This window comes from Sprattus sprattus, assembly GCF_963457725.1.
Source record: "Sprattus sprattus genome assembly, chromosome: 19".
Taxonomy (NCBI): domain Eukaryota; kingdom Metazoa; phylum Chordata; class Actinopteri; order Clupeiformes; family Clupeidae; genus Sprattus; species Sprattus sprattus.
In genome coordinates this window covers 4,057,563-4,076,236 of record NC_137917.1, presented here as the reverse complement: position 1 = coordinate 4,076,236, position 18,674 = coordinate 4,057,563, and positions in this window count along the sequence as shown.

Sequence of the window (18,674 nt, the reverse complement as noted above, 5' to 3'; positions counted from 1 at the left end):
TCTCTTTCTCATTTCCTCTCTCTCTGACAGAAGAAACACACATAGACACACACACACACACTCATAAACTCTCACTGTGAGGTCCATGTGAGAAAAGAACTTAGGTAGACATTTCATAAAATCAAATGAAAATCACTCCCAATAAATGCACGTAATTCCCAGATTACTTCCATAAAAAATTCCCAGATTACTGGCAAAAACAAATCACATTGCCTTGTTTCCCCTCTCCTGATAAATCCACTTTGACACAAGGATAACTTAACTGTCACAAAGGGACATAATGGACTCAGAAGAACTGAAGTGATTTTTCCAATTATGTGTGGCACACTCTGTTGAAAGCCTAAACAACACAGGCAGAGGAAGAGAGCAAAGCGCCAACAGAAAAGACTGGAATGAGAGATCACCCTGGTATGACAGCTACATGTCAAGGACTGTGGCGCAGTGGGAAGTGCTTTAAGACATGCATGGGTAGCACGGCTTCATATAGTTTTTGTGAAATGCGTCAGTATAACATGTATTTAGACATCAATATTAATCATCGCTGTTGTTTAAATGAATAATAAAGTAAAAAAATAAGTTTGGAGAATAGACAAGTGCAATACCTGCTGCACTGTTTGATAGTTTAACTAATTTTGCTTTCACATAAACATCGTCGTCTAATTTTTCGTTCCCTTGACCATGATGCTGAGGGAGTATGGCCCATAGGACACCAGGCGGGCATCAGTGGAATTCTATGGCAGCTCAAAGTGCACTTCATTTAAATGCAGAAAAGATCAGTGTTTATTGGACATTGGGCTTTGAATTCAATTGTGTGTTTTTCTCATAATTTACTGTTAAGTTTGGTTAGCTACGTTTGTTTTACTGGCTACACAGCTTACAGAGAATGCCAGACACAATCGGTTTAGCTCAAAATAGGTAGACTAGGTTTGATGGAGTTGGCTGCTGACACAGATAACAACAGTTTATGCATTTTGCTGTTAGAAAACCAGCTCAATTGTGCTTCCCCTGTGTTTAAAAGCACCAGCCGCTACTGCTTTGGTGTCGTGTCATTCTGTCCATTTGAACTGTGTAATTTTGTAATTCAGTGATGGACTCCAGATGGATCTCTAACTTGTGAAGAATTGAAAAGAGAATGCATGAAGAAGAATAAGGAGAGTGGAAGAAAGGAGACTAACTGACAGAGGAGGTGAGGATTAGAGGGAAAGCACAGAAACAGAAATAGGAGAGGAAGAGGAGATAGATGAGGGAGAGACTGGGAGAGTCTGTAAGAAATGAAAGAGCCAGTCACCTGGGGAGAGCGGCAGCAAGAGAGGGAAAGAGCCACGGAGTACAGTGAGTGCCTGAAGAAAAAGGGGAGCGAGAGAGAGAGAGAGCGCAGGCAAGTGTGAGCAGACTTTTCCCAGGGCCGTGCTGCGCAGCATCTCCACAGAGAGCAGACCCCTGAGAGGAGCCTCCAAAGGCCCCGCCCGGCCGACCCAAAGCCCCCAGACCCTCAGACGCGAGCTTCATTTTCCCTCTCTGTATGTTCCCCAACCGGCTCGCTCTCCCACCACCCTGATATCCTCAACTCCCACTTCTGTCCACCCCCAAACACACAGACACACACACCTCCCCTCCACTACAATGAGCAGAGAAGTGTGAGAGCGCTTGAGTGGTGGAGGGTTTTCCTTTCTGTGCCAAGACGAGGGATGTAAATACCAGCCATCCCCTCACCCCCCCTGGGGGCAACAGATAAAGCTCCATTACCCCTCCCTCTCCCTCTGTGTGTTCCTCTTCTCTCCATTCTCTTCTCCATCGTGTCCCTCCCTCTCTTCCCCCCAGCAGGGTCCCCAGAAAGTAATGAGCTGGGGACGCTGGGGCCGGGATTCCATGCAGGCACTGTGGAGAGGGGCTTTCTCGGCGCTCCACAGGGCAGCTCCTGGAACACTGGGAACGCCTGGAGGCCTGAGATTCCAGACCTGGCTAACCCTATTCCTCTGGTGACCATGCCAGTCATGGTGGTGGGTTTTTATTCCAACGCTGTTGCTACCTCTCTTCTTGACCAACTTAACTACATTTTCTCTCCTTCTCTCTCTCTCTACCCATTCACCCTACATTTCAGTTCTTAGTTTCTGCTTGTTTGAGTGTGTTCATCTACTTGTGTCACCTTCCACTTTTAGTTAAATTACATTATTCTTGCTGTACCTTTTGGCATTAAGTTAATTCATCTGACACCCCCCCCCCCCCCCCCCAATAATGCCATAACCCCCCCACTGTGTTTCATTTCTTTCTCCTCCCCTCATTTCCTGTCCCTGCCTGTCTTCAAATTCTTCCACTTCCCTGTCTCTCTCATCTGCTGGAGATCATTCACACGCATCACTGTGTAGATACCACCATCTAACCAAAACACAGAGGAGAGCCATAAGGCACACACACACACACACACACACACACACACACACACACACACACACACACACACACACACACAGACACTTCTCCTCAAACTCCCATCCACACACACACTTCTATTCAAACACCCATCCATCTCACATACAGTTAAACTTTCCTAACACCCCCCAAGTGGATTTCTTCACAGTTATTCCTCAGTTAAACTTCCATCAACATACAACCTGAGACTGCAGCAGACCTTGGGGGTGCTGGAATGTGTGTGTGTGTGTGTGTGTGTGTGGGGGGGGGGGTCCCACTTTAGGTGCTCACCCCAACATATAAAAACTCATTAAAGCTAATGTTGCGCTAACATGCCACTCTCCAGGGGTGGGCTGTAGCAGGTCACAGTTGGCCAAAGATGGGGCGCTAACGAAAGTTAATAACGGTCTCTGCGGTGGTTCCCGGGCTGTTAACCCCCCCGAGGAGGATGTGAGGATGCCCCATGGAGACACAGAAAAGCAGGGAGAAGCTTTAGCTCTCCCTGCCTGACCCCCCCCCCCCCCCCCCACACACACACACACACCTTTTTCCCCCTCTCCAAACTGTTGATTATCCTCAAGTCTCTCTGACAGAAATACAAAAAGAGCCAATTACACACATTCAAAATGGCTGCAATCGCTTTCATATGAGAGCCATTAACTCAGATTGCGCACAGGGCAAGCCAGCCATTCCAGGCATCTGAGAATTCATTGTGTGTGTGTGCGTGTGTGTAAGAGAGAGCACATGTGTGCATGTCTGGTGTGTGATGATCAGAGGTCAGACATTTTTCAATCTGTTCATTTGGCCCATGGAATCCAGGTCTCTGTAACGTATATTTTTGACAAAAGATTGTGTTAAAAATATATATATATATATATATATATACTGAATTAAGTCAAAATAAATGAAATACGTTGTTTTTGCAAGAGAAACCGACAGTTAGAATTGTGTTAAACTGCAATATAGTGTCCCAGAAGACAGTCGAGAGGCCCTGTTACAACAGTTGAGGCGTTATTCTTGAGTGTGTGTATGGAAGGGTGTGTGTGTGTGTGTGTGTGTATGGAAGGGGTGATTTAGGTTGAGGGCACAGACTCAGACAGCCTCCAGAGAGTGTTGCCGGCTCTCTGGGGGGTGGATTTGGAGAGTTACACTTTATTTTCACAGCATTACGCACGGAATTTGTCCTGCTTAGCCGAGTTTCCTGTCAGGAATGGAACGCAACCCCCCGCAGAAGACAGGCTCGCTCCTCTTCCCCGAATGGGGGTACTGAGTGAGAGAGATGGAGAGAGACAGAAAGAGTGAGTGAGAGAGAGAGTAAGAGAGAGAGACCTAAATGTTCAGCCCTGGAAACAGACTGGTAATCCAATGAAGCTTTACACATCGACAACATCTAGGGCTGGATATGAGAGGAAGATCATCATTTATATTGGTACAGGTATTTAACATGTGTGGAAGACTGAGATACACAACATCTCCACTAAACAAATTCACTCCAGCATTCTCTAGCAGCTGTTATCCTTGTTCTCTGCGTAGTATACAGTAGCGAAGTCACCCACATCCACCCTGAGACTGGTCTTTACCACCGGATATTAGTGAGACCTTCATCCACTCACTCAGTCTCCCTTACAACCTCACATATGGGTTTAACCTCCTTACAACCAATCCTACATTATTCTCATGGCGTGGGGTTGCACCCACCCCTCCGTATTGCAACCCACAGGGTCATGCTGTTTGGGGGGTGGGGGGTGCTGCTGGCTGGATATACAGTAGATGCTGATCCATATTGGAAAGAGGGATATGCACACACGCACACTCCCAGCACTCTTTTTTTTGTATCCTCCCTTGCCACATTTCTTAGTGAACCACGGAGGAAATGGACACATCCCCTGAACCTTTTCCATCTGTAAACATGGTATATAATGCGATTACTGTGTCTATCCTTCTTCGAGGGAGTGACTAAATATTTGCCTGGTGCACCCTGCCCGCTCTGATTTAACCCAGAGCGAGACGAAAGGGAGGCTGAAGTTTCCTTCCCCTCTGTGGGCTACGGCAGTGGTCTTTAACCCCGGACGTGGTGCTGCATCCTTGGGGGAGTGCGTGTGTGTGGCCTCCACGCTGGAACTGCTGACAAGCGTGGATGGAGGACAGGAGTGCCTGGGGACTCCAGACTCTGCTATCAAAGCAGACTCGTTCTCAAATCTCCCCCCCTCTCGCTCTCTCAGCTGTTATCACTATCACAAAGCTGTTCAGAATCAATGTGAAGTTCATTAAAGTGTGAGCGTGAAATGACTGCCTAGGATCGGACTGCTGCACATTACATCAACAGGACAAATCGGATAAGAAAGCTCATAAACTCAGTCAAGAAAAAAAAGGGAATAAATAATCAAACAAAATCCATAGGGCTCTGAGTCTCCAGTTAAACTTAGATCTGCTGTGAATCAGGTTGTCTGACAAATTTGAAAACAGATGCTTTTGTCCAGACGATTATCATGGCAGTCTTCCCTGATGAAACCACCAGAGGCGTTACACATCAAAGTCTGGACCTGGATATCAGGAGAGACCTGCATCCAATCTCCAGAGCCATTAATGAGCGGAATATCCACAGAGGGATTCCGAAAGACAGCACCACAGCCCACTTTGCTTTTCCAAGAACACTTAATCTGTTTCTTTTTTCCGAACCTCAGCGTGACCAAACAAGTGCAAAACAGGTTCTTTCTCAGGCTGTAACAAGAGTCATATAGGCCTTACTCGACATGTACATTTCATAGGAGAGTGAGGAGACTAAATTAACTTCTATCCAGATACAGGCCTTGTGTTATGACTGTGTGGGGAATACCTTCCTTCATGTTTTTGGGCTACGAGAAGTTCAAACAATAACCCAAAAACTTGGTAGATTTTTCTTCTGATGAAGCAGGGCCAGGGTTGTCATGCACTTATCAGAACATCACAACCGTACCAGTAGGTAATTGTGTATAAGTTTCACAGAGATTGACACACATGTAGTGATTTTGTGAACACTGCTCTTCTACCACATATCCAAAACATCGAAAGGGAGAGAGAAAAAAATCAACATGAAAAATGTTGTCATAGAAGGTGAAGTGTGGTTTTCAACACGCTCCTTATTCCAAAGCATGGTGGTTTTAGAGTCACTGCAATTTGACCTCATCAGGCCATGAAAGAATCACACTCAGACGATTATACAGCATATCATCTAAGTGCAAGTCATAAACATGAAGAGATTGAGAAGAAAGGAATTTGCTTGGAGCTTCTGGCGTGGCTTTGAAAAAGAGCCATTGAGTGTTCAGCCTCTCTCCGACCATGCAAGCCACCGTTGACAGAGGCAGAGATGGCATCCACTGATAGAGGGATATTCATCATCACGTTCCTCTTCCCGGCTGAAGTGGGGGACTATGGTGGGCCAACGAGGGGGGTGTGTGACGGTTATGTGTTGTCGGCTTGTGTGTGTGTGCTTGTGTTGGGGGGTGGGGGTACACAACGCCCTATACTGGATGTAAGGGGGGGTGGGGGTGGGGGGCACTTGTGACCTCATCTCTTGCAGTCTCAAACAGTGTGTAAAGCATGTTCAAATAAACCCACGGGAGAGAGAGGGCGGAGACCATCAATAACGTCCAACTGATAGATTGACAAGGCCGAGGGGAATAAAGAAAACATACATAGTCTCCTGCCAAGAGGGATTCCTTTGGAATAGGCTTGCAGTTGGATTTTAGTGGATGATGGAAGACCAGCCGCCAGTGAGTGCTGCATCACTCATTTTGAAGAGGAAGAGGGGAAAAAACTCAGCTTCTCCCACCACAGCTTTTCATGGCGATGTGTCATGATTCAACAAAAAGTAATCTGCCTGGCGATATGGAGACGCTGCACACAGATCAGTCAAAAATAAAATATGTGGCCATCCATACCACCAGCCTCTCTGCATAGTCCTTGAGGTCCTCTTACAAATGTAGGTGGTCTATAATTGGTTTCACCTTGGCAACTCAGACGCTGCACAAGAAAGAGAGGATCAAACAAGTGGCTCTGAAACAACCATGCTAATTTACTTGCTATTGTTTTTCATGGTTGCTCTGATTTCCTCAGTTAACAGATATCCCTGGCTATACAAGAGACATGAAGAACCTCATGTTGTAAAGCTTGAGCCTGGACAGACACATTCCAATGCAAAATTCCACTGGAAAGCCAATATAGCGAACGCAGTAGACTATAATGAGTATGGCACACCAGTTTTAGGCTAATGCCATGTAATGCTTTATTTGACTTTTGTGATAGCATTGTTGCCTAGCGTGGTGGCTTTAAATGGCTCGCACATGGCATCTTATCTTATTGCGTATTCAATAAACATGTGCAACTTCACTATTCAGGCATTTGTTAGGAGGAATTTACTTCTAATGGCAGTTTGCATTGGAATGTATCTGTCCTCATGCATGTCTAGGTGTACACCTAAGTTTGACATCAGCCATATTTATACTGCAAAAGCTCAAGTTCTCTCACTTTCCTCATTACAAGATTGTGCGAGTTGGGTTGCAGTGCCTTCAAAGGTGTGAAAATACCTAAAAGCAAAACTTTGTTTAATCCTCAGTTCACATAGAACATACATTTGTTTCTAAAAGCAGCAATTATAACTAGAATGCGTTTCGTGAACGAACTGCGAGAGTGTGCTTGCTCTGTGACAGAGAGAACAAGTGCCAATGAATTAACATGTATTTACATCTACTCAATCAGTGTAGTGGGGCCTTCTTCCAATATATTTTAGCAAGCAACCAAGCTCAACCATTATATTTTGGCTCCACTGACGTTTAGACATATGAGGGTATCTCAGAGTTTCGTTATACTGACTTACTGAGCTAAGTGAATTGTTGAAATTGTTATCTTGGTAAAAGGAAACATCTCTGCAACAATATTGGAATGAATGCGGTTACATAGCCAGCTTTACTTAAAGTTTATTGTAAGATAGGCCTATATGTTAGACTTAATGCAGTTAGAGTTAGACTGTAGGTCTAGTATCAAACGTAAGCAACACTTTTACTGTATAGCTAGAGAGCACGTGTATCACATTGGTTTATAGTCTGTCAAATTAGTTCTAGTTATTGGTGTTCGTTGGCATACAAAGTTAGTCTTCTCTTATAAGCCTATAGTACATCTGATTAGAGCTAGCAACCATGAAAAACCTCTTCTGAAACTAAGAAGGATAACTATGACTAAATGTGACTAAAACTAATATGCATTTTTGTCTTAAGACTGAATCTAAAATAGCTGCCAAAATTAATACATCTCAGTGTTCATTTTGGCAGCTATTTTAGATTCAGCAGCTATTTTAGATTCAGTGCATATTAGTTTTAGTCACATTTAGTCATAGTTATCCTTCTTAGTTTCAGTCTAGTTTTCGAAAACTGAGCACACTACAACAGCTACGCTGTGTGTACATCCTCAAACGTTTTTCAGTTAACCTAATGATTCAAGGTCTCTCATGAATCATTACTCCCAGGACACGGGTTAATGTTAACTCACGCTATCGGTCACAACAAGTTACTTGGGATATGATACCTCATAGTTAGCTAACGTTAGCTAGCTAAACGTTTACAGAGGCTAACGTGAAGCTTCAATCAAAAATTATTAGCTAGCTTTCCAAGCTAGCTGACACAACCTAAACACTCGACTGCCCCTTTGAAGTCAACTTAACGTTGGCTAATATATTCTAATAACTAGTTATCATTGACAGTTACAAGCTAATTTACCAAACTCCTTTCTGTCCTAAATTGAGCAGTTGCTGGTGTGAGCTACAATATGGGAGCTAGCAAAGCCATTTCTATCTCTACTTCACAATACTGCTGCCTAGTGTAATAAGTTAACGTAAAACATAAATGTTTATAAAGTATCAGACATAAACAGGATACAACACACCAGTTACCAATTGATATTATGTGTTTATATATACCAAAAATGTCAGTAAATCCAGATGATGATTATGCTGCTGCTGCTGCTGTTGGTCCCGTCGCAGGTCCCGTCGAAAACCCTGGAGTCGCGACCCTGTCAGTTGTTTCCATGTGAAATCAATGGAATGCTTCACTTTTTGGCGCCGTATTGACAACTGTCTGTCACTCGCACACTGTGCTTGTAAATTATTTTTCAAGTTTGCACGTACCTATTTATGCGAGTGAAATACTCGCACTGTAGAGCCCTGGAAGGTGTCTCTTAATATTCCTACAGTTGAATGGAGAACGACTGATAGAGCGGGTGACGTCACAATGGCTCAACCTTCCCCATGTTAGTCAATGAGAGAAAAGGGGGATGAAAAAATGGAATAAAAAAGGAGTGACAAGGAGTACCGCCACGAAAAGTCATAGCAGCTTGCACCGGATCGGGCCGGACGTTTTGGTGTTTGAATGGCGTCTCTAGCTCAATCGGGCGAGGAGTAGTTAGCTGCAAGAAAAACGTACGGAATAAATAAATAAATAAAGAAATAAAGAAAACTTGACGATAACAATACTGTGCTTCCCTTCGGGCAAGCACACTAAATAGGCTATCACTTGTTCAGCAAGCTCTGTCATATTGACATAGATGTGAGTTCAAAGGGAAAAGACAAAGTATTTTCCCCTAGCGTCTTCTGAGATAAGTGCAGCATGTGCTGCTCAAGCTTTACAGTAACAGCAGTGAGTGAAGTTACCTTTCAGGACAATCCGATTCTTTACGTAGGTCTTTGCTACAAACAAAAGGAACCGAGTCGACCGAGTTTCATCATTGTACCCAAATTTCACTGCCTGTCCTAAATCCTCTTTACTCCACCTTATGTGAACGGTGAGAACCAGCCAGTCACAAGTTGTAGAAGTTGGCGGGATAGGTTTCTTAAAGGCAGAATGAGTAGGATTTGTCAGTTGCTGTTAGTAATAACCCGATTCAAAGTTGGCCCCTCCTCCTCGGCTCAACAAAAGAAGAAACAGCTGTGGTTGAGAGCGAATAGAACGCGGGAATGGCATTTGCGAGAACAGTGAATATTTATATACAGAGATTGGCCTACCTAATTAGCAAGATGGGCTAGCTATCTATGCTAAAGGTTAGGTGTTTGAATTCCATTGCTGGTAATCTAGCTTTTAGCTGAAGCATGGTCTTTACTCTTAGGTAATGTGTTATTCTAAACAGGCTCTATGTATTGTTTTTAGGAACTTCTAAGAATGTTTATGAAACCAACTTTACCGGACTTAGTAGAGTTACCAGAGTTACCATAGTTACGTTACCATAGTTACCTACATCTTGTAACAGTGGCAAATGGGTACAAGGCCTACAATCACCTACCCAAATGACAATAGGAAAGTAGATTACTGATTTTATGTTAGTTTCTTAATATCCATGCCCAGTTAAATTAAAGATGATGGTGGTCCAAGAGCCAATAGGGTGCAGACCAAAATTCACAGGTGGACCGCTATATGCTTGCAAGTTGTGACTATTGCAGTCTGGAACTGTGCTGCTTTAAATGGAAAAGTGATAAAAGTATGATGGCATGTCCCTCCAATGCTGGGGTACAGTGACAACAGAAGTGATACCCCCTTTTGTTCCCAGACTTCTTTTAAACAAAGTGGAACCCTTGCTAATATTGTATATCCACAAAATGCTGTGCATGTTGAGGAGATGAGTGTTTTCAATGATCCCATATAGAAACGTTTCTGAAGTCCCCTTGGTCAGCAAGAATCATTTCCAAGGCTGAAAGAAGATCTTCACAGATAAGAAATACTGTCAGAGAGCAATGAACCCTCAAACATTCATTAAATTGTACATTTTAGGGTCCTTCTATGGCAGCAGGATTGCCCTCTTTCACCCCTGCAGAATTTATGAAGTGTATGAAAGTGGGCATCGCGGGCAGAATATTTGCGTATGCCCTTGTGCAGGGGGAGGACTCCGAGCCCGAGCTTGCGACTGAGGGCACTGAATTCAGAAACACATTGAGTGTGGTGGGAGAGAGATTAGCTTTTGGGAAAACTAAGGGGTCACTTAATGTCTTCCATCATGTCTTCCTCTTACTTCTCCCAGCATGTTTTTACGCAGACTAAGCAAACGGACACTGGGTTACTGCAGAGTACTTTTCTCTCTCTCTCTCTCTCTCTCTCTCTCTCTGCGAATGCTCACACAACACTTTGTTTTGTTTGGCAAGTGAAAGCATTGCCAAGCCGTGGCACAGCATGTTCTGGACGGGGCCTTGTCAAGAAGGCTCTCATTCTTTCTGCAAGAGCGGCTTCCCTGCCCTTCACCTGTAAATGCACCCTGCCGTACAAATTATTTTCACAGCAGGAGTGTGAAGCACATATCACCATATTTACTGTAAGAGCACATCACAGTCATGGAACCTGCTCCACAAAGGAGAGGGCAACGGGTAAGATAATCGGTGGCTGCACATGTCAACAGAAATCACTGCAGTACAGTCACATTAGGTTTAGCCATGGCACAGACATGCCATTCTTTAGTACTTTTTGCTTAACTTTCTCTGTTCTTGTTTTTTTAGCCTTCTTCACTTTTGAGTTGCTATGGATAACAACATCTTCCAAATGACTAAAAGTAAATAATAAACTTTATGACAGGCTCAAGGCCCACATGGAAGATGTACAATACTTAAAATCAATACAATACATTAAAATATACATACATACAATATGACATACATAAATGTAATACGTCAGGGTCAGTGTTGTACCTGTTGCTTATGGTAATGCACACTAAGCACATCAGTCGAGTGAGACCCTGCTGGACCGAGTCAGGGGAGGAGGGAGGCTCCATGTCCGTTTTGCTTTCTGCCAAATAGCTGGCAGAGTGGGGCCTGCCAGGGGCGGTCAGGGACCATTGGGCCTAGGGGTTTGTTTTCCCATGATTCAACTGTAAACACGGCTCAGGTGCTCTCCGTACTCGTGCATTTTACGCACACACAGTCACACACACACACACACACACACACACACAGACACACACACACAGACACAGACACTCACGCACACAAAGACACACACACACACACACACATGCTCCACAATGATGTCAGAGTGATGAAAAATGCCCAGAGCAGCAGAAACATAGTTTAGGTTGTTTCCATGGTTTCTTGCAAAATACTTACAAAAGTGAGAAACTACTACACGGAGAGCAACAACTTTCTTATTTCTGTTAGTGTTTTCCATATAACAGTAATACCTCTTTCCATATGGCTATAACAGCTGTACTGCAATAGAGAAAGAACTGACTGGAAAGAGTAACGTACATGCTTACCCTTACCCTATTCTTAAGACAGAGGTTCATAAAGTGAAATAAACTCATTAGTCTGGAGGATAGTAACAATGCAAGTATTCATAAAAAATTGACCTTAATTGACCTTAGAGTCCATTTTACTGGAATACTAAATACTGTTTGGGAAAATTACACACATTATAAATGTAATGATGACATCTCAGATTTACACTACAGAAGTATATGTAACTATACAAGCTCAGGACCACCACACGGCGTGTGTTCTGTCCTTCCTTCAACAAAAGGAGATACTTGGGCTATGGGCAGACGATACCCACATGCAAGCTGGTCCATTTGGAGAAGAAAGGCACCAGTAACCTGTTCACCTTTGCACCAGATTTAGGACAGTAAGTCAGTCCCTGGTTTGCACTTAGCTACAGTAACTAAAAAGCTGCAAGCATAGTCTTCGCTTCTTCCCTTAAAAATAGCCGTTAAACAAAAGGTTCTCTGGCCAAGCCAACATCAACATCCAATAAAGCCCAAAGATAAACACGGACCAGGCTCCATGGCTGAGTAGATTTCATCCTCTAGGAGCGGCAGCCAATTCTCTCCCATCTGCTCAAACACAAACCTGCTGGGGTCTACAGCCAGAGAAAAAAAACCCATAAAAGCCAAGCCTTGTTAGTAAATTGTACCTGTATTATTTTGTGTTTTTTTTAGGAATCTTACAACAGATTGACTTTTTCATTCCATTCCTTTAATGCATTAAGGGGTAGATGTAGTCTGTGGATCTATAGTATTGTGCTTCCATCTGCTATCTGCTGTGCTTTTTCCCTCGCACAGTTTGTGGGGGAGAGGGAGGCCTGGCTTTCGAAAACATCTTCATTGTTACCATCTCACTTTCACAATGTCCTTGACTCCTTACCAAGATAAAGAATTCTCTGTGTTGGATTTGGGTCAGAAAACTGGACGAGCTGCAGGTGTTTTATGTCATGATGACGGGGGAAGAGAAAATGGTTTTGGACACACAGCATACAAGAGGTATGGTATGAGTTCTGATGTAAAACACAAGAGAGCCAGTTAATGAGATCCATGACCAAACCACACGTTGGCAACTGGAGGGGAAAAAAGAAGCCAGCTAAGCATGTTTTTAATGTATCTTGGGATGAAAGAAGATAACTTAGGATTGATATGATCCCACCTCACCCTGTATTTATGTTATTACCATGTGATTATGGCTCCATAAATATGGCTTCACAGTTAGCCTTATTCCATTTGCCCACACTGCTTTTTTCATGACTAGTTCAAATGTTTTCCATAGATAAAAAGTACATTACTCCCTCGGTCAAGATGATCAGTTAGTATATAAAAAAACTTTGACAGTGTCTCCTTAGTGTGCCAGTGAAAATCACAGCAGAGTGCTTTGGTCAAAGTTCAAGTATCTTCATCTTGACAGTCTCCTGTGATGAGTTGCAGTTCGGTAGGCTGTAGCTATCATCTGTGCTTTATTTGTGCTGTAGCTAATCCACAGACTGTTGGCAGAAGTTCCATGACGAAATGTCTAATACCTCATCAGCTTTATCAGACTGTCAGAACTGTGCCAAGGTAGTGGGTCTTAGGCCCAATCTCAATACTTCCCCTTGCCCCTTATCTTCCCCCTTACCCTTGAAGTTGCGCGTTCATGTGAGAGCTAGTGGTGTCTCAATACCCAATTTGATCAAGATTAAGGGATAAGATTGAGGGCTACATACCCCTTGGATTTAAGATGATCGGAGACCTTACTTGCTCCTCCAAGGGCTATCCCAGAGCACACAGCGAAACCAGCTCGGGAATTTTCAAAAAAACATGGCTGCTTGAAGCGAGGAATATTTTACATGAATAAAGCTATCTACACAACTTTTTATTTGTTTATAATGACTCTGTTTGATCTGAAATGTGCTACACGAACGATGCAGAGTATTGTAGGTCTTAACTGAAGCTTTCAAACAGTAGTTTTAGGTTACAGTTAGCGCGTATGCCACCACTTGATTGGATTATATGGTAGCTTGCTAGGACTAGGTGGCGTCTCATTTCATAGGGGAAAATTTTCAGCCCTTGGCCCTTACACTTCCAAGTGCCAGGGTTAAGACAAAGACAAAGGCAAAGCAAAAGGGGCAAGGTGGAGAATCGAGATTCGGCCTTAGTCTTCTTTTCTTCCTTCTCCAAGCCATGTGATTTTTCAGTATGGAGAGGAGTGACAGGCTGGCTTCACACCGAAACGTGTCCAACCAGTCCTCAGATGCAGATGTGCTCATGTGTACACGGCCACACATATGAGAAACGGGTAGCTACGTTGAAGAGACATCAGTTCAACCTCTACGTCTAAATGGTTGATTGATAATGTGGTCCCCCTTCATACCAAGATAAAAAAGATCTTTAATCAAAAGCAGATTTCACGTTTACTTCCAATATACAGGCTGAAATGTACGTTGCTGAAAAAATCGGCATTGGACTACAATTTTGAACTATGGGATCAAATCTGCCCACTGTTGTACCATCTGATACATGGCCTCTGACTAGCAGCTGTCTTACTATCAGAATCAGTTTTAAATGCCAAGTAGGTTTTCACCTACCAGGAATTCTTTGTGGGACGTTGGTGCAAACAATAAACATACACAATAAACAATACACATATTACGTTTTTATACACATATTAAGTTATTAATCATAGGAAAAACTAAGTATAAAATATATTAAAAAATGTACAGAATATGTTAAATGGAAAATGCAGGACTAGTGTGCAATAAAGAGTTCAGGATTAGAGTCCGTGTTGGGGGGCTGGGGTCCAGGGCCTTGTTAATGAGGCCAGCCCAGACGGGAAGAAGCTGCTCTGGTGGCGTGAGGTTTTGGTCCTGATGGACCGCAGCCTTCTGCCGGAGGGGAGGGTCACAAAGAGTTTGTGACCAGGGTGGGAGGGGTCGGCCATAATCTTTCCCGCACGCCTCAGGGTCCTGGAAAGATGGCAAATTGCAGCCAATCACCTTCTCCGCTGAACGAATGACATGCTGCAGTCTGCCTTTGTCCTTGGCAGTGGCAGCAGCGTACCAGATGGTAATGGAGGAGGTGAGGATGGACTCAATGATGGAGGTGTAAAAGTTCAACATCATTGCCTTTGGCAGGTTGAATTTCTTCAGCTGCCGCAGGAAGTACATCCTCTGATGTGCCTTTTTGGTGAGGAAGATGATGTTTTGCTCCCACTTGAGGTCCTGGGAGATGATGGTGCCCAAGAAGCGGATGGACTCAACACTGTCAACTGGCGCGTCTCTCAGGGTGATGGGGGGTGGGTGAGGCTGGGTTCTTCCTGAAATCTACTATCATCTCCACTGTTTTCAGCGCATTGAGCTCCAGATTGTTCTGTCCACACCAGGTCACCAGATGGCCAATCTCCCACCTGTAGGCAGACTCATCCCCACCAGAGATGAGCCCAATGAGGGTGGTGTTGTACGCAAACTTGAGGAGCTTGACGGACTGGTGACTGGAGGTGCAGCTGTTGGTGTACAGGAAGAATAGAAGAGGGGAAAGAACGCAGCCTTGAGGGGAACCTGTACTGATGGTCCGGGTGTCAGAGACATGTGCTGCCTCCGGTCAGAGAGGAAGTCTGTAATCCACCTGCAGATGGAGTCAGGCACACTCAGCCGGAGAAGCTTGTCCTGTAGCAGAGCCGGGATGATAGTATTAAAGGCAGAGCTAAAGTCCACAAACAGGATGCTGGCATAGGTTCCTGAGGTGTCCAGGTGCTGGAGGATGGAGTGAAGGGCCATATTAACTGCATCGTCTACAGACCTGTTAGCTCTAGGCAAACTGCAGGGGATACAGTAGAGGGTCAGTGATGGCTTTGAGATGCCGCAACACAAGCCGCTCGAATGACTTCATCACAACAGAGGTCAGAGCTACTGGTCTGTAATCATTTAGTCCTGTGACCTTTGTTTTTTTGGGGACAGGGATGATGGTAGAGGTTTTGAAACAGGCTGGTACGTGGCATGACTTCAGTGAGGAGTTAAAAATGTCTGTAAACACCGGTGACAGCTGTTCAGCACAGAGATTTAGGATGGATGGAGAGACAGAGTCTGACGTTCAATTACATAACCGTTGTTCATGTCAAAATGACAGCACATGAGGTATGGATATGAAATCTGAAACACTGAAGTCTAGAGATTAGAGATTCCCATGCCTTAGCATTGTTTAGACCAAACCTCATGATCAACCGTATTTATGTAGACCACCACATCCTGCCAGGAGCACTTGTTCAAAACTCATACAAAATACATGACGCTGAAAATGAACTCCAAGCCTTCCAGTTTTCAGGTGCCAAGCGAGAGATTCCAACAGGCTTTCTTTTGTTTTGTGTGGAAAACCGGCACAGGGAACAAACTCAATTAGACCGTGTGTAAGCTTCTCAAACCTGTAAGCGTCATGACATCTGGAAAATGAGAGAGCGAGGGAGAGAAGAGAGAGAGAGAGAGAGAGAGATGACATCCATAAGATGATGCATAACACACAGCGTGCAATGCCAGAAAACCCTGATAAAAAGCTTAATCTGATGAGGGCCTTGCAGAAGACCAGAAAGCCTGTTTGATGGATGGTGCTGCACTTGGAGTGGGTGCTTCCAGCGCTGCATTACTCTGTGAGAGATGGTGTGTGTGTGTGTGTGTGTGACAGTGGTTTTACGTTTCTTTGTTGTGCATTGTTGCTTCGAGGTAACAAACCTCAACTTAAATGATAACTGACAGTATCTATATAACTTTATATAAATATTTTTTAAATAACTTTTTGACTACAAAATGATCTTTGAAATGAAGTTGGTATTGAAGGTCTTTCATAAAATGTGTTTTTTTTTATAAAATAAAGAGATACATTTTACATAAACTGCACTTTTTGTATGTTACCATTATTGCATGTTGTTGCGCCAAAGTAACATACATAAATCTACCCCCTATTATGATTATTTTTGTAAATTATTTGTTGAATTGTTAAATGTGCTAAATGACAGGCAGCAACATGAGTGCAAATATTTTTTCCCTCTATTATTTCATATATCATGCAATAGAGGGTTAATGCAGGAGGGTCCCATGAGCAGGCTGAGAATGCATGCCCTTAAAAACAGCCTTAGCCTTAAAGAAAGGGAGCCGACATGAAAGACAAGGTAACATTAAGACGTCTTTAGTAGCGGCAACAGTTCCCATTGAATATCTATGACTGCCCGTAATCAAATGCACCTGAATCGTGCATATTCTAATTCCCCTCCGAAAGATCATGTTAATATTACATCCCCCTGTTGTTATAAGACCTTGTCCAAAAGAATTCACCAGTTGTGGTTACGTCACCAGAGACTGCGCAAGGTCAAGCTGATGTAAACAGTTGTTATTGCTTTCCAACATAGCTCAACTGCTCGTACCCTCTCTGCTAGGCTCAAACATCAATGAATCCGGGATCACTTCTTTCCTGGGTTAATCCATACCCCATGTCTCTTGACAACTGAAAAGATTACAGAAAATCCCAGGAAAGTGGTTGTTTATGTGGCTACATCCTTAGTGCTTGGAGTGGAAAAAATCAGACAGAAACAAGAGACATGAAAAACTGAGAGTGCTGTTCTACTTCACCTGTGTTTGATCTATGAGAGCTTGAGCCCAACTTCTGCTTGGTAAGGGCCCCTGCTTAATCACACTGGGACATCAGCCAAGCCAGATCAGGGTTAAGCAGTGTCTGATCTCAAATGATCTTCATTTCACAATCACCAGCCACTCAAACAGCAAAGCTGGGCTCCTTCTGCTGCCTATAGACATTTTGTACTATATAGGAAGGAGTTGGCACAACTGGCACAGCCACAACAAAGCACAACTACTTATGTAACTTTAAGTTTATATCTATAATCTCAACTATATTCTATATCTTTGAGAAAGTGAAAATACGAATTTATCCACCATTTTTAGGAAAGGATATTGTACGAAGACTGCACTAAAATCACATGCTGTTTGAGATTCTCGCACAGAAGCCAGTGAGGGTGATAAGCCAGTGTTTAGCTCATCTCCTTCGAAAAAATACAGTTTCTTCCCCACAGGCTTTTCCCGAACTGCACTGCAGCTTGAAGAAGCTGTGCCAAGGGCCAGTCCCAGCAACACCATGTCCAATTTCAATCCTTCAGCGTTTTATTCGGTTATCTAATTAAATCTGCGCCGAGTTGGTCCCAGGCACTGTTGGAGCAATGTGGGTTTTTGGACAAGCAAAACAAATCGAGACCCCAGAAAAGCGAGATTAGAAGCAGACCCACCATGTGCCTTTTGTACAGGGAGAGTGAGTGAGAGAGAGAGAAAACTGTATTTGTGTGTGTGTGTGTGTGTGTGTTACGGGAACAGTGGATGATTCAGCTATGACTTGAGGTCTCCACTGGTGCTTTGCCATGGCTCATCTTTGTCAGAAAGCTGAGGGTATTTGTAAAACTTTCCATGCGGACAGGTGGCTGGTGAACTAGCGACCATCTCAGTGAGGGTTAAACCCTGCTGCCACTGTGCCCGGTCTGTGTTAAGAAGCTTCACCTGGATCAGCATCTGTAAATACCCAGCTGTGTAAATACATCTGTGTCGGTGAGTAGCATGGGCCAAGCACCCCGCATGAGGGTATCTGTTAAACAAGCAAACAAACAAACGCAGAGCTGTTTAAAAAGTAAGGACTCTGTACAGGCAGCGATGAAATCAGCTCTGTAGTTGTCTTTTATGTTAATTTGCTCTTACACATCCCATTACACGACTTCAGCAGTTCATGTAAAAAGCCACAAGGGTCCAATTTCCACCACTTGAACTAGTAGTGTTTAGATATTTATGTTAGCATTACAAAATTAGCAATTGGAAACAATGCAATACGCTAGGGAAGGTACTTAGCAGCGGTTTCTCAACACATGGATAGAGCTAATCCCAATTCAGAGAATTCTGAAAGTGGATGCCTGGTTCAGTTTAATTTGAGAAAGACTGCTTCAGTTACACAATTACACAAAAGCACACTGAGACACAGAAACA